Raw genomic sequence first — 24,806 nt, 5'->3', positions numbered from 1 at the left:
TAATAAGAATGTTTTCTTTGCACGTACCCTATCTATAATACATGAATTTGACACATACGCATAGTAACTTGCATATATAAAAGTATTTGGGGACAGAGAACTTGCATTTGTAGTGCTGTTGGCCAAAACAGATGTAGAAAGTAGCGGCAGAGCAATAGGGAGAAGTAAGTTTGGGGATCACCTAGAACCACATCAGTTGTAAAATCCTACAGGTAAGAAAAAAAAAAACATAAAAAAAATTAAACAACCTTATCATCAATCCCGTATGTCTATACAGAAGTACAAATGAGAATTAAATAATTAATGTAATTGTGAAGGTCAGATTTGGAAAAAAAAAAAAATAACTCAGAGTAGACTGGAAAAAGCAAGTCCACTGGAAGAGAATGGAAGCTAGTCTAATGTATAAGCTTATATAATGTATACGATTATATAAAAGTAGGGTTTTAGTGCATTTATGTCTGCCATCAAATTTCCATCACTGCGCTCAAGCAACTAGTCAAGAAATGTCTCCAGGCAGGTTTCGTCTTTTCAGACTTTTGAATACTCGTGTAATGGCATTGTATGTGAAAGAATGGAGATTATGAAATGCAGTATCATTAGCTATAGCTTGAGAGGAGTTTTAAGTCTGTGTGCTATTGTGATAATGGGCAGTGCTTACAATGGCTGCATTATCACTTGCAGCGCATAATGTGATGCTGACATTACCCTCAATCTCTCAATTACTTTGTATAGGCTGAGGATTTCATTGTGTGTGGCAATAAATGCCATACTAAGTAAACAGTTTGGTTGCACGGCAATCTTCCAACAGCTAATGTGTGTCAATGTAAGAGGCCAATGTCATTTTAGGATTGCTTCTAAAGAACACATATCTAACGATGAAGTGCTTTCTCTCCCAACATTATACAGTCATGTAGCTTTTCCCTGTAGTGTTTCCTTCCTGTGCGTATATAACTTCTAGGCTTAGTAAAAACATTGCCTTTGTATAGCTTTGATGTCATTCATTACGCAGACTAAACGCAATATTGGTGTTGCCTGCATACCCAGACTCAAAGATGTCACTGTGAAGAAGAAGACTGCCAGAGATACCAGACATTGATCTCGAGCAGTGTTTTGTTAGGGACCCATGCCATTGGCTTGGAGACCCATTCTTCAATTGGAAAATTATCTCTGTGACTCTCTGGCCAAGTACAATACAAGCGGCATTAAAATACACTTGGGAAATACATGAATCTTTACCTCTTTCTGCCAGTTGATTCCCCCAGTGACATATGGAACTAGTTTTGGGTGTGATCGGAGGTTAAGAAAGACAGGATTAGAGAGACAAAGAAGCTCCAACACAACAATTTAATATAGACAATTATTTGAATTAAATTGAATGAGATTTATACACACATCTTTGGAAAATACAAGTTCTTCTCATGTTTAATTTTAAAGAAAACTCGAGTTAATTAATTCTTCTCCCTCTCTCTCCATATATCATATCTGTCAATATTGATATTTGTCCACCATCCAGAATGGATGTGGAAAGGGAAGGCAGTAATAGTTGGCAGAGTGGTATGAGCATATTCCAGGTGGGACATCAGAGATCTCTGTTCAGAAGAGTGCAGTTCTAGAGCACTGCTAGAACTCTATGTAGTGGACCCAAGAATAAGGAATACACAAAAATGCTACCAAGATGGGTAAGAAAAGCATATACATTCTGGTTATTCTGGTTATACCTATTACATGTAGTTAATAAAAAAAAAAAATATGTATATGTATTTAAGAGATATGCATATGCAGTGACTAAAGAATATGAATGACAGAAGTATATGTGAGAAAATGGCTTAGCAAGGAATGTGCATTTTGTTAATGATGGTCGTTCAGCTGTTTAGTAAATAGTTCCCTAATTTGGAATCCTTATGTGGGATTATTTTGTTTAAAAAGAGCAAAGTAGGGAGGTATCTGCTGAACAGATTCATAGGGAATAATGGGTGTCTGAATTTCAGAGGGTCGCAACATATTTCAGAATCTAATTTTGTTCTGAATTGATCATTTCCAAATTTCGGACTAACCAAAATCTGAAAATTAACAAATTAAAATGAAACGAAATACATTTTTCAAAACAAGGCTGTATATGAAGTTGAAATTCAATGACATGTAATTCTCTATCCTTAACCCTCTAGAGTTCCCTAAAAGGCTCAGATGTAGAACTACAACTCTCCTGCCGTTAGAAAGGCAAATAATCATGGAAATTGTAGTTTTAAAACATTTGGGGTTCTACCATTCGGGCAACTCTGCTCTAAGCTATTTTATGAGTGTTCTAGCAAGGATCCAGTTACATAAATAAACTGGATAGTGTTTCTTCCACTGCACACACGTGGGAATCAATCTAAAATGTAATTTTCCTAACTGTTCCAGTGCCATGCTAATCACAAAAATTGGATTGGAGAGCACTGATCGTCATAGTGAAACAATTCCACTGGCTCAAGTGTTCATCTGTCATGACCGGTTATACAAAGCCATGATACTCGAGAATACACCATCAATCTGAATACACCATCATTCCATCTCAGCTTTTCTCACCATCACACACACACATCATGCTGCAAGGCAGGTGGCATGAAAGTCAGGCAGTGAAGCTTTGTGCGTGATCATCTTCCCTTGGCAGCCGCTCTAATATATGTTGCTAAGTAGGTCTGCACTTTAAAATCTGTGCTTGATAAGCTGTTTTATGCAGAACAGAAACATTAATTATATACTAGACTCAAAACTCCCCACATCTTCAAGAATTCTTTTTAGAGAGCCTGCTCTGAACTTGTTTTTTTTTGTCCTAGCTATTTATGAGCAAAACAAGTGAAAATCAGCGAAGTAGCAGATCTTTGTTCCGTGACAATAGCAGAGCGGAGCAGACAGGCTGCTTATGTTAATGTTTGCATCAAGGGTCTGATTGCTATCTGTGCAAGACTTGGGTGCATTAATCTCCTGTGGCTGCACAGTTCACTTGGTCAAGAGCAGGGAAAACGGCTTCAAATGAGAATATCAATGCACCAGCTCTATTCTGCCTTTATTAAAATATACATCTGGATTTTCAGTCCTAGAATAATACAGACAAAGATAAATCCATTATGCTCCATCTTTAACTTTGTCAATTCAACAACCCAACTTTACTTATGCGCTGTATTTTTCTAGTGTTACTGTTTATTTATATGGAAATGCTGTAGAGTTAAACACATAGGCATATTTACTAAACATCAAACTGTAGTAAATTGGAAACTTAAAGGACCACTATAGTGTCAGGAAAACAAACTTGTTTTCCTGGCACTATAGTGCCCTGAGGGGGCCCCCACCCTCAGGGTCCCACTCCCGCCGGGCTGAAGGGGTAGGAAGGTGGTTAAACACTCACCTCTCTCAAGCGCCGGGCTCCCTTGGCGCTGGGGACTCTCCTCCCTCTTCTGATGTCATCGGCTGAATGCGCATGCTCAATGCTTTCCTATGGACGCTGGCGTCTTCTCACTGTGAAAATCACAGTGAGAAGCGCGGAAGCCAGTAGACAGCCACTAGAGGCTGGATTAACCCTAAAGTAAACATAGCAGTTTCTCTTAAACTGCTATGTTCACAGCAGGCAGGGTTAATCCTAGATGGACCTGGCAACCAGACCACTTCATTGAGCTGAAGTGGTCTGGGTGCCTATAGTGGTTCTTTAAAGGGACACTGTAGACAATATAACCTTTTAACTGCATTGAATTGGTTATAGTGCCTGAAGTCCCCTGATCAATTTTTGAGCAGTTTAACACTGAGAGTCTCTGACTTCCCATAGTGCGGTCCCTGCTGGAGGTATGGCTAAGTCATAGATTACAAACTTCCTTCTAGCCATACCGATTCATACCAGCAATGGGCACTGTGATAGGATAAAAGCAGTCAGCTGACACTCTCAGCCAATCAAAGACACACACTTTTCAGGCTAATGTTTCCTCGTTAGCCCAAGCAGCACCAGAAGGAATGCACTGCTGCGGGCTCTTGTTTAACATTTAAACATTAAAAGTGGTTTAATGCTGAGTAGAAAGACTGCGCTAGGGGACTCAACACACTATACAGTGCCTTTAATCTCCCTTTAAGAAACAATAGCTTATAGGAAAATATTATCAGGGCTATTTGATTTTCAATTCACTACATTTAGTTGATAAGCCTCATTGTGTAATTGGTTTATGTATTTTGATAGGCAGAATGTTAGATGTTAAAGGACCACTATAGTGCCAGGAAAACAAACTCGTTTTCCTGGCACTATAGGGTCTTTAGGTTGTCCCCCCCCTCCCCCAACCCTAAGGGCCCCACTCCCACTGGGCTGAAGGGGGCTGAAGGGGTAAAAACACTTACCTTTCTCCATCACTGGGCTCCCTCAGCACTGGGGAACTCTCCTCCTTCTGCTGACGTCAGCGCCTAATGCGCATGCGCGGCAAGAGCCGCGCGCGCATTTAAACCGCCCATAGGAAAGCATTTCTTAATGCTTTCCAATGGACGTCCAGCGTCTTCTCACTGTGATTTTCACAGTGAGAAGCGCGAAAGCGCCTCTAGTGGCTGTCAGTGAGACAGCCACGATAGGATGGATTAACCCTCAGTAATACATAGCAGTTTCTCTGAAACTGCTATGTTTACAGCTGCAGGGTTAACACTACATTGAGCTGAAGTGGTCTGGGTGCCTATAGTGGTCCTTTAAGGGCCCTGCTGCAAGTGTACATTCTAATACTTAGTAATGTACAATGGGCATAAAAAGCAAATATAATTATTCACTAAACAGTCCATTGTAGTAGATTTTGAAAAAAAAAACTAAAAACAATTGCAGTTGTCAGCTATGTCACAGCTCTTTTTTTAAACTTAAATGTTGCAATCACTTTTCAATCCACTAAAATTTATTGCTTGATAAATAAACTAGAATTTAATGGTGATTATGAGCAATGTGTGGAAGACCTGTTCACATGAGTTTACAATTAAGAGGATTCTAGGCCATATCAATTATTGTTTCTGATCTTAGATTGCAGGCACGGATCTCACAATCTACTGTAAATGTTTGTTATTGGCCGTCTAACTATGGTTTGCTATTAAATACACCATGCAATGTATCCAGTGTTTCTAAGTTAGTTACCACTATAAAAAATATATCATAATAATGACAAAATGTGGACATCAGTCTGCAGAGTGAACACATACCCTACATTGGACACTGTTTTTAGGAAAGTGGTAAATGAGATAACTTGTGGTTAAGATAATTCTAGGCATATAGGTGATAATGTCTCACTGCCTGAGAGTACCTTATACTCAAATATTAATTTACTCATCTGCCCTATACTCCCTTACTTTCAATGTACTCCTCCAACTGAAACTACCAAAAACAGCCTACTCATCAACCTGTTGCAATAGATAGATAATCATGCTAATTTAGTCAACTTAACAAGATGATAATTAAAAAAAAAATAATAGAGGTGCACTAAATTAAAAATGTCTGCTTGGTCTTAACATTGTGACGGCTAAGGCTGAAATTTATTGTATAGCACATCATGCATTCCTTTGGATCAAGGTTAAATGGATACTCTAAACACCAAAACAACTTTAGCTTCCTTAAGAGGTTTTGGTGTTTAGATCGTGCTATGCAGTCTCATTGCTTAATCCCTTAAGGACCGGACTGTTTTTGCGATGTTGTACATTTGCGACCAGGCATCTTTTTACACTTTTGTGGTGTTTGTGTTTAGCTGTAATTTTCCGCTCTCTCATTTACTGTTCCCATACAAATTATATATTGTTTTTTTCAGGACAAAAGGGGCTTTCTTTACATACCATTATTTATATAATCTCATGTAATTTAATTTTTAAAAAACTGCTAAATAGATTCAAAATTTTGTCCTGAGTTTAAAAATACCCAGTGTTTACATGCTTTTTGCTATTTTTTTGCATGTTATAGGGCTATAAGTACAAGTAGGATATTGCGGTTTCAAAACATACATTTTTAAAATGTATCATTAGTGACATTGTAACACTATTATCTGTCATAAATCTCTGAATAACATCCCACATGTACATATTTTTTTTAAAGTAGACAACCCAGGGTATTCAATATGGGGTATGTCCAGACTTTTTTAGTAGCCAGTTAGTCGCAAACACTGGCCAAAGTTAGCGTTCATATTTGTTTGTGTGTGAAAAAAGTAAAAAACTAAATTGAACGCTAATTTTGGCCAGTGTTTGTGACTAAGTGGTTACTAAAAAAGACTGGACATACCCCATTTGCAATACCTTGGGTTGTCTTCTTTTGCAAATGGTATGCCATCATGGGGGTAATTCTCATTCCTGGGCTACCATACGCTCTCAAAGGCACGTAACCAACCTGGCCATTTTCAATGTAAAAATATTTGACCCATATATTTGACCCTTTAACTTTCAAAAACGCTATAAAACCTGTACATGGGGGGTACTGTTATACTCAGGAGACTTTGCTGAACACAAATATTAGTGTTTCAAAACTGGAAAATGTATCACAACAATTATATCATCAGTAAAAGTGCTGTTTGTGTGTGAAAAATGCAAAAAAAAGTCACTTTCACTGACAATATCATCGCTGTGATATGTTTTACTGTTTTGAATCACTAATATTTGTGTTCAGCGAAGTCTCCCGAGTAAAACAGTACCCCCCATGTACAGGTTTTAGGGTGTCGTAGAACGTTACAGGGTAAAATACAGTGATAGCAAATTAAATTCTCTGGACTTTCGGCCTGGGTTGGCAGGCAGGTCCCTTAAATTGCAATCAATAAAATAACATCATTATGTAAAAATATTACATAAATACGCACGTAGAATTTAAATATATATGCATATTTATATATTTGAAGTCTACGTGTATATTTATATAATTATTTATGTAATTTTGTATATGGACATATGAATAGTTCGTATTCTTTTTATTTATTTATATATACATAGATATATATACAATTTCATTCTAAGTGTATTTTGATATAAATATATATATATTAATATCAAAATACAGTTAGAATAAAATTTCGTATAGATATATAATTTTTTTTAAATTTTTTATTATTATTTTTAATTTTTTTTATTTAATTTAATTTACTTAATATTTGTATTTTATGATAATATATATATACAATATATATAGTTATTATATATATTATATATATTATATATACGTGTGTAATTTAATTATAAGTGTATTTTTATATTAATATATGTACATATTAATATAAAAATACACTTAGCATGACATTATATATATGATATATAGACATATATTATATAGGTATAATATATGTCTATATATCATATATATATACACATATATAATAATATTTTTTTTTTATTAACTTTAACTTTACATTTTTTTAATGATTTTACAGCAGCAGGGAGACTGCCTGTCAGCACAGACAGTCCCCCTGCAGGCAGACACTAGGACACCTATTGTGACCATGTGGTCGCCCTGTTGGGCGATCACATGGCCACAGGGGTCCTAATTCGCCATGGGGAGACTGTCTGGGCTGCAGGCAGTCTCCCCACAACGGGAGCACCGCTGATCGCCGCCGGGGGAACGACGGCGATCGGGTAAGTACATTTTAAATTAAGGACGGTTCAGGACCGTCGTCGGTCGGCAATGGGAAAATGCCGATGACGGTCCTGAACCGTCCCGCGTCCTTAAGGGGTTAATTCACTGAAATGTTATTATTATTATTATGTATTATTAACATTTATATAGCACCAACATATTCTGCTACATTTTACAATTATAGAGAAAGGAATATTTCGAAGTGACGAAAGGCCTTTTCAAACAAGCTTACAATCTATGATGATTTCATGTAGGTAGGCAGATGTATATCGTGAGGTGTTTTTCCCAAGGACGCTTACTGGTAAGGTGATCTGACTAAAATTAAAACCTGGATTTCCCAGTTCTCAAATAGGGACAATACCACTGCCCCAACCAGGTGAAATGGACGGATTGTTTATGCAGCCCTAGCCACACCTCCCTGTATGAGACTCACACTGCCTCCCTATAGATATTCTGAAAAGGGGCTCACATTTTTAAAGCTCCGTTTTGTACAGTGTGCAAAATAAAGTTATTTAATTTAGATTTTACTTAGTTAATTTAGAATTTCTTATCTATTTAAAAAAAAGTGTTTTCTATACAGCATTAATACAAGTGTGCATTCCCATGAGTAAATGTTACATGACATCTTTGACGTGTTTGAAATGTTTTATAAAACAAATGGTAACAATACCAGTACAATCAATTTGAATTCCAGGTTATAACAATACAAAATGTGGAAAATTCCAAGTGAATGTTTTGCCTAGCAATGTATGTTCCATTTCATAACATGTCTGTAATACTATCAGGGGAATCTCAAATGTAACATGTTCAACAATATTAGAATAATATTAGAGTACGTGCTGTAATTTAAAGCTTTTCCCCAGTTTTGGAGCCATCAGAAGAACGTGATACAAACCTTAAGAACATAGAAACAAACAAAAAATAAATAAAAATAAATAAATAATAATAATAAAATAAATAAAAATATATTTCAAAAAAGCTCTTAATTTCAAGAGGGATAAGCATATTGTTTTTTTAAATAAATACTTTTGCGGCCAAATGAACCAATTGATGCCTGGTAAACAGTAATACTTTTGTCTAATTCTCCTTGAGCACTTGAGTCGAGAAGAAGGAATCTATTACAATTTCCATTGTGATTCAAGTGGGCTGGATCATTGACTTGTACAGTTGAGACACTTAAAAAGCGCACAATATGTTCATGTAATAATATAATTTGCCACACATATGCCCAAGGTCACAGGAGTGAAGTAGGTGGGGTAGGAAAATGCCAGCCTCTCATTGCACATACAGATCCAATCTGCTGCATGAATGCAAATGTAAGCACAAAGTAAGCCCACGAGGGTAAAATGTCATGCAATATCTTCCATTAACCACAAAAACAAGCTAAAATGCTTATTGATATTGAAAAGACATAAACAGAAGCGTGTTTGTGTTTCGTGTGGTTTGGTGTGGTTTGGAGAAGAGATTTTAAGGGGGTAGTTAACCAGTTTAATTAAATCATAGTGAAGGGAAAATTTGATTTCTCTGGGATTTATTCCATTGAATAAAACAATGAAAATCACCTATAGCTTGTGCTAACTTTTTTTTTATTCATGGGATATTCTGTTTTCTTTTACATGTATATGAACGATTTTGCAAAATATATCACAATCCAATTAAGACAACGTAAAGCGAGTGCAAACAAGGGGTAATAGAAACATTGTTTAATTTCTCCCGTTATCTGTATGCTTTGTCTATGCTGACTGCCAGGTGCAAATGACAGATCATAGAGCTATGACGGACTTAGAGCTAAAATGGAGGCAACCAGTTGCATGATAAAGAGGTGTGGAATTCCGCATTTTCTTTTATTTTTCACACATCACAAATACATGCATATGTTAAAAATATGGATAAGACCTTCAGAAAGACTATTTTTGTAGGTTGCTGGACTTTTCTTATGTTTTAGTCACCCTCTACCCATTATAGGTGCAGGGTGTGTGTAATGTAATCGTTTAGTATTAAATGTTAGTGTGTTCTCCTGTATTGCTAATGCTTGCAATCAACTAGGTGGATTGAGCTGTGGAGCCTGTACAGCACCACCTGTTGGTTGCAAGGATCCAGAAACCAGTGCATGCACTACCTGAATAGCAAGGATGGCTAATTTGCATGTTCAGGTAGATTTGCATATTGCTTTTCTGCAAGCAGGAGAGAGGTTTTGTGTTAATTATTGCCTTTCCCACCCCTTTATAAGTATGTCATTATGTTTTTATAAGTTCCTGTATGTTGTGTAATGTGATTTGAGTGTTTGTATTTTTATTGAGTTGTCACAGTAAGGTTAATGTAATCATCATATGGGCTAGTCCCAAGAACAATTACACAAGTTCCAAAAGAAAATGACATGCAAAACTTTGTTATTCTTGGGACTAGCTCATAGTTCCTTTTGGAACTTGTGTACTGTGTGGATTTGTAGGGATCCTAGTGACAGAGTCTTTGAGCCTGTTTTCTGGGTGCAGAATCCCTCTAGCCCTGGGATAAATCAAAAGAGCTCGGCCTGAGAGCCACGGTTGCGGAATCGGCAGAGGGGACGATACCTGCCTTGAAGAAGGGTTACAGCGGAATAGGCAGAGGGGACAATACAAGCCGGGAAGGAGAGCTGCTGCCTGGTCAGGTGCAAAATCTCCAGAAGGACCAAGTCAAGCTGCGGCGACTTTGGGAAGAAGTGTTCCAGGTTCCCTGCAAGCGGCTAGGAAGTGGACTTAGCGAAGGTACCCAGCCGGTGTACAGGGAGCTCCGTCATATAAACCTACTATAAAAATCTTGTGAAGTGACAACTCCCCTTTAAAAATGTTCAATATTAACTTGTGGATAGAAAAAAGAAAAAAGAAAAAAGAAAAAAGGGGGAGGGTGGGATTACAAGTCAGTCAGAACATATATGGCACATAAATTATATTAGTTATAGTGTCGTATAGTGATGGTAGAGTAATAGCATTAATAACTTAAAAAAACACCCTCAAGTTTACCTGGGGATGGTACTTAATTCTTGAAAAAAAATTCAAATGTTATACATTTTTCATCATCTGTTACACGTGTTCTGCTAAATGAACTCAGCCCCATATGAGTTGCCAATCACATTATGCCTTTAGAGAATAAAGTTCGTTGCCTACACCAGGATAGTTAGCCTTCGGCACAGCAAATGTCTGTAAACTACATTTACCATGATGCTTAGTCATATTACAGAATACAGAAAAAAGGTGGTCTAGAAGCCTGATATACACCTACTGTTCTAGCAAGGTGGCCAAAAAAAATCCTTAAATCTTACTTCCTTGCTCCTTTTCCTGTGTGGGCTAACATTGACTATATGATGTGATACAACATCACTATAAACAAAAATAAATTGGTCACTAGACTTCAGAAGCAGTAGATACCATCACCTGTATTGTGTGCAGTGTAAGGGCTCAGAGTTTAGTGGCAGTTTTGTTGGACCTCAAAAAAATCATGTTGTTGTCATGCACTCAATAATACTGAACTTCTGCTCATTTTAGTTAGTTTTTACTTTACAAACTCAAATAAACAAAGGCAATTCCCTGAGTGGGGAGATGTTAGGTAGCTGCTAACAAGGAATAAATCTCTGCCGGCACTTTTGCGCCAGCTGTAGCCTGTCTAGGCCATTACCTCTATAGCAATTACTATAAATCAGTCAGACAATCAGAGATGTCTTTTTGCAAGCATTCAGGACAACCACTTAACTCACCACTAGAGTATATGAAATAAGTTTTCTAGTAAGGTAGAACAACATCAGTCAACACAGCTGTAGTGCTTCGGATTGTAAAGCCTAAAACACAATGACTGGCTTAAAAACTAAACAATGGATGATTTTAATGCTATTTCTACTTGAGTATATACTCTTTAATTAGAATGGATGAACAACTCACTGACATCCTCAGCATTAAGCATGAGATAACTTTTGAGTTTGAATGCTGTAATGGGCAATACGAATGATACGGTTAAATCTTCTTCTACTCCTGGGTTAGGAATAAAAATGAATCATTGGTCGAGAAAATTTAGCTGGCTGGACATTCGAGATAATGTTTATTATTGCAACCATGATATTTATAAAGTACGGTAGTAAAGATTTCACACACTTGCAAAACTAGTGAGCAAACAGATTTTTTTGCTTAAAAGGTTAGTCCAACCACCATGACCACTTCAGCAGAAATACTGCACATTCAGAGATAATTGCCAGGGGCTAGTTAAATCCCTGACACATGTGACTTTGTCAGCTCGGAACAGTGTTCCTAATGCCAATTCTGTGCATATTTTATGTCTGTCCTCAGCATACACTGCAAGCTTGCATTAGATGTAATAATCTTATCCATTACAGGCAGAGTGCTTTCCCCTCCCTCCCACTATACGCGCTATACACTCTCCCTGAATTGCTTGTAATTTGATAAAATTTCCTTCCTCCGAAAATATCCTTCCTCGAAAATTCCCTTCCACCCCCTCCCTCCCCGCTTCCTTTGACAGCCCAAAGAACAAGCAGGTGCTCTGAGCTGGCAAAACTGTCCAATCGTAGGCTTCTTTATGAGAAACCTGTGATTGGACCTCGTGAACGCCTCTGCTGACATTAGTGGCAGATTAGCACCAGGAGCTTTTCCCAGTACTTTATTTTTTAACTTTGGGGATGTGGGGGGGGGGGGGGGGGGATAAATTCCCAATAGGGCATTGTAAGCCTAAAAAGACTAATTGTGGCAAAGTATTGGAGCAACCTTTTAAGTGGAGACTCTTAGCAAGGTACAAATCTATCAAGAATTTGAACAGTGAGCACAACCTATCAATCATTGATGTCTAAATTTTGGTGACTGTGTACTGATAATGGGGAAGTGACATGCTGTTGGTTCTCTGTTGTGAACCTTTGGTATTATCCTGCCAACAGCAGAAAGTCTTGCGAATTTGGGCTTTGGATTCCCATCTCCCTCCTTAAAGAATTATTACAACTATTGCTTGTTTGCCTGTTTTAGTAGCCCATGGTAGCTAAAATGTATGGTTATTCGATAGAAGTTACTGCATGGGCAAATATATCCTAATATGGCTAGAGGTCATTTTTCCTTACAGGTATATCTAGTTTGCTATATTTCCTATGAAGGTTGCATAGGGCAGACTGCATTCTATCAGTGTAAACACTTGTTATTTTGTAACTTGGCTGCTGAGTGACCCTGGTCAAAGAACACTATCCTAGATGATTCCTCACTGCAGGTAATGATGGCTTGACTTGTTAAAAGGTTTTTCACTTTACATTTAACACATCTTCTGTTTTGGTTTTTTTTTCCTAGCAAGCTCTGCGGATCATGCTGTGTCTAATCTCTTTTCCAGTAAGAGAATGCAAGTCAATTCCTTACATCTGCAAAACCTTCACAAACACATTGTTGTTGTATGAGAAATGATAGTAAAGTAGGTTTTCCTCTTGACTGTAATAACCCTAACATGCTGCCTGAATGAATTAAATGCTACAAAGAAAGACAGTATGGCACACAATAAAAATAATGGTGATTTTATTAAAATGGATCATTACAGTTTAACTAGTAGCTTCATATGGTAAACAATAAGATTGCAAAGGTAACCGGAAGTCAGTTATATTTTTATTGATTGTCATTGTATAGAGTCAGCGAGTTGCACCCTTTCATCATTAGTGATCCACTATATTTTATTTTGACCCCATTTTTGTACATATACACCTCTTCTATCTATCAAAATTCAATGAGAAAAATAAAAGAAATGTTTAATATAAAACATTCTTAACAATGAAGCTTGCGTTAAGAGAAAGAGTGCCATTTTGATATTGTGGAGATTTTAATAAACCACTAAACCTTATGTTTTGTTGTTTAGGAGGTCTTCAGATTATGCTGTTTTTCCATAATATGTACTTCAATACTAGACTTTCCTAGGATGAATAGACCTACAACAATGTCAATATCTATCTGACTATCTATCTATCTATCTATCTATCTAATCTATCTAATCTGTCTAATCTGTCTAATCTATCTATCTATCTATCTATCTATCACCTATCTATTTCCGTGTCATTGTCAGTTTTCCTGTCTATGAGGGCAATCAAATAAACAAGTAAAGCTTAATGTTGGCTATAGACTATTTTTGGTCTCGAACTACCAAGCATGAGCATTTCATCTCCAAAATCTGCTTGGATGAGATTGCCAGGAATTGCAATATGGTACTGGGAAATGCACAGGTTGTTCAAGAAGTTCAATAAAAGACATGCAGCAGTAGCCTAATGTAATAGAATTCACCATGCACAGAAACAGAACTACAGAGAGTGGTCTGTATCCAGCACCATGGCCAGCACCTCCTAAACATGAGCAAAATTCTGTTATATACTATGACTTCTGTTATCGGAGATGATTTAAAACAGGTTCTTTATCAAGGTATACTGAGCATTTTACGATCCATATAATATGTATAGCTACACATAAGTAATAATAACATCTAGCTCTCTAGACCCAAGATGTATTTGGAAACTAATACAAAATACATCTGAATAAATTAGTATTATGATTATTAAAGCATTGAAGGTTTGTTCATTTTATCATTTACTTTTGTTGTTTTTAGTCATGTAATTACCAGCATTGTTATATGATGCCTGTAAATTCTGAACTTGGTACAAACAAGGGATATGATACCAAATGTTAGCTTTACAGACAAAAATAAATCAATACAGTAATTTTGCACAGTCCAATGTGTAAAGGGCTTCCAGTGTCTAACTGAACAGGGTGCTTAACCAAGTCCGTCAGTGATTTTAATGTAGACCTGGCCCTGAGGCCAAGCACAGCAGGAATGCACGCTAAGATCCTATCAAGTTCAACGCTTTCATATTATTATATTGTTTACATACGAAAATTAAACTGGCATGGATCCTCATGAGAGAGCTTGCCAAGTCCAAATATCAAATCAATCTAAGTTGCATTGGACTCACGTTTGAAAATATCCCAGTTGAAAATTGCCCTGGAAGTGCCATCTCAGAGTTTGGTGAAGATAACCTAGTTTTAGCAACAGCAAAATTTGAGAAAAGGTTATTAAGAAACTGTTACTAGTGTGCTCTGTAGTACTTATGGTTACAGGGATGCCTAGGTGCCTCTCCACAATGTAAGGCGTAAGACCATTTAGTAACACTGTATGATTTCTTACCTGGTTCCACAATGTGCAACTCCAAACCTCATCTCTGCCAGAAGCTCAATTCCTTGAGCTAAGTCTTGTAGGGTTTAGATCAATGTCTGGGAGCGATCAGTTTGCACTGCAATGCTTAGCATAGGAGAGCTAACGGAAGCTCCTAAGCAAGAGAGGGGTTATGTCATTGGCACCGGGCAGATCCTAAGTAATGCGCTGTAGTGGTTATGGTGTTTGATTACATTGCTAAGGAACACACACCCTGCATTTACTGAAGAAAATACTGCAAAATAGTTACATGATTAGCATTTGGTGGATAATAAGACAAAATAAAGTCGGAAAAAAAAACATTTTTCTCAGATTACCAAATAGAATAAATTGAACTATTTCACATTTTTCTCAAGATTCTTATGAATTATCTATATGACAGACCTATCTTAAAAACCAGTAAAGTCCTGCTTGATGTTTTAAGAGAATACAAAATTGGAGGCAGTATATTCACTGTACCTTTATTGTATATATATATATGTTCTGTGTGCTACTGATGAAACAAAATGAATAATTTAGGCAGTTGCAAACTTTTTCTCTCTACAACTAGGACCGGGAATGAACTTTTTATGCCCAATTTCATTTGGACTACAATTTTTAGTTGAGCACAGTTATAAACAATTATGAGCTGTGCCTACGCGGTAGCAATATTATAGAGCAAAGAATATTTTTTTCAAATAGAATGAGATGTAATACAAGACAAGGCTGTTGGCAGCAGTGCATTACAAAGGGATTATCGGAACAGTCACCATAACTGCATGCAGGGCATTTTAACAGGTGTGCACCGGCTGTAATAAGATGTTCTGTCTTCATTTCCTTCATGCAGTGGAATGCTTTCCTGCTGTTTATGGGAGCTACATGCTGGGATGTGATAAGTCCAAATGCTACCCAGAGACTTGAACAATTCACTGCTAAGTGGCTGCGTTTGCGGCTTCCAATTAGATTTCCCCCTCCCCTCCTTTTTATACAGAATGATTTTCTGATTAGCCAGACTGTGAAAAGTTAAGTTATGTTACTTTTTGGATTCAGCACTTGTAATTTTCCAAATTCAAATTTATGAAAGAGATCCGTTATAACATGATAGCAAGCACCATGAGTACAAAACAGCACGCGACAGAAGGTAGTTATATATTGCTAAGTTCATTTGACACTAGTAGAGTTACAAAGTGACTCTCCAACCACAGATCTGATAAGTAGAGATGTAGCAACCAGTGGAAGCCCAGAGCGATTTTAGTAGCTGTACGATTTTAGTAGCTATAAATTAACAGATTTGTATCTAAATCCCAACCCTCTTAACATTCTTTAACGGTACTGAAATAACATATGAACATTTGCTTAGTTAGAAAAAAATAAACTAAAATACTTTTTTATAACAAATAGGGCATGAATAACCAACACATTTTTCTTTGGCATTAATTTGCTGTCATAATTCTCAGACATATAGGTCTTATTATCTCAAATCTAATGCCCACCTTTTTTGGAAAATAAAGTTTCTAAAATTGAAATGTGCATTAGATTCGATTTCATTAAGGCAAATTCACACAGGCAAATTAAAACTAGTGAATTTAAACAAATGAATTCACACAGGCAAATTTAATTTGTGAAAGAGGATTTAAGAAAGAATAGACTTATAGGGACACTATAGGATCAGGAACATTAAAATGTATTCCTGACCATTTAGGTGGCTTGCTCCCCACTTAGCCCCCTTAAAAGGAACTAAAACTCACTGCTGGCCCTGCCCCCTTGGACATAATCAGAATTGCCGATTTCCCATGGAGAAAGCATTGGATTGGCTAAAAATCGGCAAAGGGACAGGGCCAAATGCCATTTTGGCCAATCAGCACCTCCTCATAGAGATGCATTGAATCAATGAAAATGCAGTGTCCCCATGCAGAGCGTTAAGACCCTGAATGGCAGTGCTGCCTACTGTGCAGCACTGAGCCAGGAAGCACCTTCAGTGGCCATCTGAGGAGTGGCCACTTGGAGGTGTCCCTAGGGGCAATGTAAACACTGCCTTTTATCAGAAAAGGCAGTGTTTGCATGAAAATGCCTGCATATAATGATTATGCTCACCAGAACAACTATAATGTATATAGTGTCCCTTTAACACGTAACACTAAAATTTAAATACCATCAGTGTTACTATGGTATATGTCAATAAACATTTTCATTGTAGCCCAATGTTGTATAGTAGTATCTTGTATAAATGAGCATTACATTTGCCAGCAAAAACATTTTTCAGCTTCCAGGTTTCAAAAGTTGAGGTGCGCATTAGATTCGATGGCGCATTAGATTTGAGTAAATACGGTGTGTGTGTGTATATATATATATATATATATATATATATATATGACATATTTTTTAATATTTAAAAAAATATATTAAATCAAGGCCATTATAATTAACCTAATATGCTGACTAAGCATTGTGGGAATTGTTGTTCATTAATATCTCTTGGGTAGTAAAGCGCTATAAATATAAACATACACCACACAAATAAATGTAAAAAATTGTTAAGCATGAGATTTTCTATTTTGATTTAGATCCTTATTTATTCTGCTTTTTTCAAATAAACCTTAAATTGTATAAAACGCTGTAGACTCAACCAGCACTAGGTTAACTAAGACAAAATCCTCACTCATGCTCAACGACCCCTAGGGTAGTTTAGGATAGTCCTTGTATGAACACTCCCAACCCCATAACAACATTTAAGTTGTTTTGGGGCAGAAGTGTTTGGGTGCGTGTCTAACCTTCTGTGGTTAAACCGTTTGGAAAAAAAAAATAACCCCATAGTTGAGGCTACGACATCCAAAACATTTTCTCCTTTCTCCAAAGCACTATGATGAGGGCCTGTGATAAGATGAGAGCATCACATGATGCTCTCAACCCATTACTTTGCATCCGCTGAGAAAAAAAAGGTATGCATATACTAATAAAAAAGATCATTATACCAGCATCTCTTTGGAGTATGGGAAACATAATAACACTAGGAGGGACATTTGTTAAAGAAAACTTATGGGAAAGTGAGAGAGAGGTTAAGAGGGATCCATTTCATACCTAGAAGATAGGTTGTTAAAGGAGATGGGATTAGGCAGTGTTTATAGTATTTGCTAGTATAGTACTATAGAGTATAAGAATGTGGTTGAATTGGGAGTGACATTTCCTTTCTCACGACATAATGGTAGCTTAATTTCTTTCTCGGATTCCTGGCTGTCCCTGCTAATGGCTGGGTTTTAGGTCATTTAACTAGTTGTGTTCTTGTGAACGTAATTAAAGGGCAACTTTTACCTCGAAACTATTTTTAATATAATAATCCTTTCATCACGTTTTCAATAAAGTATTTGCTATTTTTATTTTCAAACACTATTCAATCAAAGGTTCATGTATATGGCTGACAGATGCGGTCATATACTAAAAGCAGTGACGAGTATTTTTTTTATATATATTTCATTTAGAAAATATATATATATAAATAATTCCTTTCAATACTTTATAAAAGGATTAATATATTAAACATAGTTTTGAGGTCGCAGGTGTTCTTTAAATGAGGTTATATAAGGCTGCCCACAAGCAGTTTTTTGGGGAAGGTATGCCCAGCGGATAGTGGACCATCAGTAGTCTTTGGGAACAATTATGGAAACCACTGGTCTAATATTGTTGTTAGTAGACCTCGATTGGTGTTGCTATTAAGAAAGTAATCAATAGCTACACGCTCTGTTATAAAATGTCTATAGCAGCACATTGTGCTGGGTAATTACCTGAAAGACCTTGGCAACGAATTTGTGACCGCGTTGCCAAAAAAGCAATAGTTTATATTATTGGATACTAAAACTCGATGGCCAAAAATGAGGTAACTGTCTAACATTGTAGTTGCTGAACCTACAGGGATAATTAAGAATGTATTGTCTTATGGTTTGGAAAGGTAGTCGCTTCAGAAAATATTCTTCAATTTATCTCTGGGGTGTTTCAGATTTTATGTAAAGGATAAAGTATAAAGCACATAGAAATGGCTGCATTCCATCCAATATATAAAATAACTGCAGAGGCACGATTAAGGAACCGTAATCGGCCACTAGAAAATTCAAGAGACACAGGCAACTCTCTGAAATGCTATATTGAAATCCTTTATTTTTTTTATTTTTCTACAGAAAAAAAGCCTTGTGAATCCACAGGTAAAATTGCAGCAGAGTTGTTTCTAAACAAGTCAAATTTGCTATCTGTATAAACCCTAATTATACGGTTCAAAAGCTGAAAAAGCAAGAGACATTTAAGAGCAAACAAAAAAAAAAAAAAGTAAAATGCACAAACAAAAGACAAAGGTGTCAATTTTTCTTTGGAAAGGTCTAGCAAAAAAAACTGTCGACATTGAGATTTTTTTTTTTGTCTCATTAAACTAACCTTTGGAAACTGCATGTTCTTTGTTTTTAATGTTCAAACAGATATTAGGAAATATGATCAATTTGGGGATTTTTTTTCCCATCTAGTTATTTTGGCAGAATATTGCAAGTCAGGCGTTATGCAGTTATTACCCCCACCCCCAGTCATCAGGTCAGAGCTTATTATTTTTTTTCTCTAAATCTTCCTTTTAAAATTGCCAGAACTCCAGACTCCTGCTAGACACTGAATGTATCTGAGTGAAGTAAATTGCCAATCACAATGCCTGAACTATCTTCAAACCCTGTGACAGGAGTGGGTTAATACCACATAACAGGGTCTTTAGAACTCTCTATTAACACCTTTACTCCCAAATCCATGTATACACATTGTTGGTTTTATTTTGCACTGTTTGCTGCTTTGTCCTACATTTATATTCATGCCAAGCATCCCATACTTTAAATAAATATAACACAAGCATTTATTTTAATAAAATTCACGTATTAGGCTTTTAATGGAATACGTCCAGGGGGGAATATTGGTGCTTTGAGAATCTAATACATTATTCTGCCACGCATGTGTTAGAGGATCTGCTTAACCCCTTAAGGACAGATGACGGATATATTCCGTAATGATTCCCTTTTATTCCAGAAGTTGTGTCCTTAAGGAGTTAAAGAACACGTATAGGGTTAGGAACACAAACGTGTATTCCTGGCCCTATAGTGTTAAAAACAGTATTTAGCCCCTTGGCTTCTTCTTCCCCCCCCCTTAAATGTAGTAATAACTCACCTTATATCCAGTGCTGCGTGGGTCTGACATAATCAGCAAAGCAATAGATTGGCTGAGATGATAAATACTGATGATCTCAGCCAAGGTGACGGGCTGGGGGGTGGAGCCAAATGCTGCACTGGCGAATTAGCATTTCCTTATAGAGATGCATTGAATAAATGCATCTCTTTGGGGAAAGGTCAGCGTGCAGCCTGCACGCTGCCATCTGAGGACTGTCCACTGGAGGTGTCCCTAGGCTGTGAAAATACCTGCAGGGACAAGCTATACTCACCAGAACAAATACATTAAGCTATAGTTGTTCTGGTGACTATAGTGTCACTTTAATAGTGTTTTTTTCTGAAAACACAGCTATTTAGTATAAACTCAAACTCTTGCACATGGAGGGTGGGAATGGGAGACTCTGGTCTCCCATTTGACACCTGGTTAATGGGGTTCCTGGGACTCATGCATGTAATAAATTATCCCCATCTGGCAACATGAAATGAATGAGGACAAGTACTAAACCATGGGCCCAAGTGTCTATAGACTAAAGTAAACAAGGCATATTCTGATGTACCTACTTGATAAATAGGGGTCCTAAGCACCTCTGCTTCAGTTTTTTTTTTTTTAACCTATTATCCATTGCATTCAGGAAGTTGAGAGTGCATGATAACTTTTACTGTTGGTAGTTTTTCTATTATTAATTATTTTATTAGCATTTCTACAGTACCAACATTTACCACAGAGTGTTTAAATTAAATAACAGGTATATACTGTATTACAAGAAATATTTAACAAACAAAAAATAATATGGACATGTACAAGAAGGGAAGAAGGCCATGCTCAATCAAACTTACAACTATTATTATTATTATTATTACTATTTAGATGTTTGCATGCAGTTTAAAAAGCCAACAGGTGAAATTATTTATTTGGGGCTTTACATTGCAGTAAAAAAAAGTCAAAATCCAACACACCTGTTCAGTAGGTAACACATCTAAGTACAATTCTGGACGTAGTTCAGTGCTCGATAGCAATCTGTATTTCTATACTTTGCATGGATTTTTGACTTATGAAATTGGGGTATCTCAAAATTTGCATCAAAACAAATATATCAATTGTATCTTCCTAGCCAGCTTGGGTATAACATCCGACTTTTACCAATCACAAGCATTTATGTTTCAGATCCAATAAAAAATATTTAAAGATAATATGGCTATTTTTTAAAGCTGCGATCGTATTTCATAATGATAAAAGACCTGCACAACTTTTTTTTTTCCCTGGCGATCAATACGAAAAAGGGTGTATGCGACACAATGAAAGTCACCTTTGTCAAGTGTCCTAGGCAGTGATGTCACCTTCAGGTATAGCCCTACACACATGGATTTTAAGACATCCTTTCAAGAAAAAAAAAAAAAAAGCAGTAGCCTGTGAAACATTAATCAAATTATCAGGCTGAGATCTATACCCACTGAGTGTTTATGAGATTAGGAGGCTATTTTTGGTTCTACGTTCCATTTAGCTCATGAATGCTATTTTAGAGCCAGCAGCCCTTAAGGTGCACAAATTGTACAATGATAGATTCATTCATTCGCTTCCCTTTGTTTTCCTAGAACTATCAGGTAATATTTTCGGAAGAGAAAGAACGTTTTAACCCCTTAGGGACAAACAACATGTCAGAACTGGTATTTGCCCAACAGAATGCTGTGGGGTGGGAGGTGGGGGGTTAAGCCACTAATAAATGGAATATCAATGTACTGCAGCTGACTTCCCTTTAACAAATCTAATAGTGCTAAAAGGAAATGTAATTGCATTTGTTTCACTGGGTATTAAAGGTGAAGTATCATTGAAAGAGAAATTTTGCTCAAGTAAAGGAAATTTGTCACAATAACCTTTACTAAATGATTAGCCTCTCTGGCTTCCTGCCTTTATGAGATGTGCAGTTGAAATCGTCAGATTTTTATGAAAATAAAACAAAAATAAAAAAGTTTGTCTAAAGCAGCCATTTTGATTCTGTGGCAGGCTTTTTTTTTCACAAGATAGGCTTCATCCAAAGCATGTATGTATACCACATTATATCACTTCAAGAGTCTGCCAATTCATTGGACCTCTCTATGTAGTACTTATGGGGTAAAGAGTCTTTGGGTGCTTTTTCATGATTAAAGGAGCATTATAGTCACCAAAACAACTAGCTTAATGAAGTAGTTGTTGTGTATAGCTCATGCCTATGAAGTCCCACTGCACCCACTGCTCAATTCACTTTTGTTTCTGTTTATGCAGCTCTTGCCACACCACTTTGTCTGCGACAGACAAAGCCTGCATGAAATTAAAATGGTTTCATTTTCAATCAGATATAACTTACTTTAAAAGTTTTCATCTCCTGCCCTGTAAAATTAACTTTAATTACATACAGGAGCCTTTTGCAGGATATAGAAAGCTATTAACAGAGCAGGAAATACTAATTTGCAGTAAAGGAAGAGTAAAAATTAAATGACTCTTTACAGGAAGTGTTTATTAAGGATGTGCAAGTCACATGCAGGGAGGCGTGGCTAGGGCTACATAAACAAAGTGGCAGACTATTGACCAGTGAGACTGCAGGGGCATGATCTATACACCTAAAGTTGTTTTGATGACTAAGTCAGTCTATTTTGGAGAGGTTTGATGAAAATTTCTGTACCCAAAGCTCAGTCGCCATCATAAAACATCCAGCAGGAATGATGCTGAGAGTCTGGGGTAACCTGTTCAGGCCCAAAATGGTTTGATGAAAACTGGGGAACAGTGTCCAAAGTTTTTGTTCAATATCCACTACAATGTGCGGTAGTGATTAGAGTACAGAGACAATATCAAGATTCTTTGCTCAAGCACATACTCATACATTGTATTACTCAATCCATTCTCCAAATCAGCATTATGTGCTCAATGTCAGACTGAATTCTACAAGGATTCTACAGTGTCAGGAAAACGGGTTTAATGCGAGCACGGGTCAGCACGGCATTAAAAGAAACACTATTACACGTGCAGACAGGGAGGCATGCTCCCATAGACATTTTGATAGGCCAAGAATTGCTTAAAAAGTTCTCAGTCAACTTGTAGACATGTTTGATGGCTATAGAGCAGGGGTGCCCAAAAGGTAGATCCTCAGATGTTGTAGAACTACAACTCACATCATGCTTTGCATACCTTTAAAGTGCTTTTAGAATGACAAAGCATCATGAAGTAGTTTTAAAACATCTGAGGATCTACCTTTTGGGCACCCATGCTATAGAGGTTTTGGGTCTTTGTGAGCATGTTTTTTTTAAAATTCATTATCTCTGTAATACATTTAAATGAGTGGTAAATCCATCCTCGAGTGTCCTTTTAAATGTTTCTGTTAGGGCATTCATAGTGTGTAAAGTATACATTGTAACCAATCTGACCTTTAAAATAACTGGCTTATTTTTTGGATCACAGGAAAAAATTATTATTTTTCATTTTCAACATTGAAGGATATGGCTGTTTTATAAGTAACAGATTGGAGTAGTCTTGCAACCTCTTGTGTCTTAAAGGACAACTGTTGCTCTTTTGATCTTATTACGTATTCACTATATTTCACAAATATTTGTGACTATATTTCACAAATGTTTGTGACATCTGAAAAATAAAATGAAATGTAGAAATCTGCATCACTGTGTTTAGCTCTGTCCTAGAACTTAGCGCCTCCATCATAGCTCTCTGACAAACACTGGTATAAGCGCTTCTCTTTTCTGTCATTGAACATAGTTTGCTTCTTTTCTTCTAGCGCCCCAGGTGCCACTTGCTAGGGGGGGTGCCAATTAGCCGCATCCGAGCAGCACAACTTACTCATGTGGAGGAGGAGGTGCCGATCTGAGCCTCAGACACTGGGTGCGGGCAGCACCGTGGTGGCAGTGCCTCAGCTGCAGGGAGCAGCAAGCAGGCAATCCATCATGTCTGCCATCCACTGTGAGTCTGCTTGCCAATATTTTTTTTTTAATGGATATAACTGTAAGGGGTTGGACAGTAGGTTTGTAGAGGGGGCAAGGGTTTGTAGGGTGGGCAGGGGTTTTGTGTGGGGACCAGGCGTTTTTAGAGGGGGAGGGCAGAAGTTTGTAGAAAGGGGGCCAGACGTTCAAAGAGATGGGGCAGAGACTTGTGGGGGGAGCAGGGTTTTGAGGGGGGAGCAGGGGTTTGTAGAGATGGCAGATGTTTGTAGTGAGGGGTGCAATAGTTTGTAGAGAGGAAGGCAGGGATTGTGTGGGGGAGCAGCAGTTTGTAAAGGGGAGGCAGGAGTTTGTAGAAGAGGACAGTTTTTTACAGTGGGGGGGCAGGGTTTTTTGTAAAAGGGGGGCAGGGTAGAGGGTTTTGTAGAAGGGGGGCAGGCAGATTGTAAATGTGCCTAGGGAGGTATCTGTCTTAATTAGAACTAAATAAATAAATGTGCTTATTTATATACCCATTCTTAATGTATTTTGATATATACTGTATATACTCGAGTATAAGTCGACCCCGGGAATACTTATACTGGGAAATACTGGGGAATACTTATTGACTCGAGTATAAGACTAGGGTGGGAAATGCAGCAGCTACTGGTACATTTCTAAATAAAATTAGATCCTAAAAAAATTACATTAATTGAATATTTTTTTACAGTGTGTGTGTGTGTGAATGCAGTGTGTGTGTATGAATGCAGTGTGTGTGTATGAGTGCAGTGTGTGTGTATGAGTGCAGTGTGTGTGTATGAATGCAGTGTGTGTGCATGAATGCAGTGTGTGTGTATGAATGCAGTGTGTGTATTAGTGCAGTGTGTGTGTATGAGTGCAGTGTGTGTATGAGTGCAGTGTGTGTGTGAAAGAGTGCAGTGTGTGTATGAATGCAGTGT

The 24,806-nt window shown here is 37.2% G+C and overlaps 1 protein-coding gene across 2 annotated transcripts in view; it reads right to left on the bottom strand.

Annotated features, from left to right (window-relative positions):
• Window positions 1-24,806, bottom strand: part of KCND3 (potassium voltage-gated channel subfamily D member 3) — a 430,002-nt gene that overhangs the window by 177,973 nt on the left and 227,223 nt on the right. The window lies entirely within an intron of this gene.

Source organism: Pelobates fuscus, chromosome 1, assembly GCF_036172605.1.
Source record: "Pelobates fuscus isolate aPelFus1 chromosome 1, aPelFus1.pri, whole genome shotgun sequence".
In the NCBI taxonomy this organism is placed as follows: Eukaryota; Metazoa; Chordata; class Amphibia; order Anura; family Pelobatidae; genus Pelobates; species Pelobates fuscus.
This window is presented reverse-complemented; position numbering and strand designations above follow the sequence as displayed.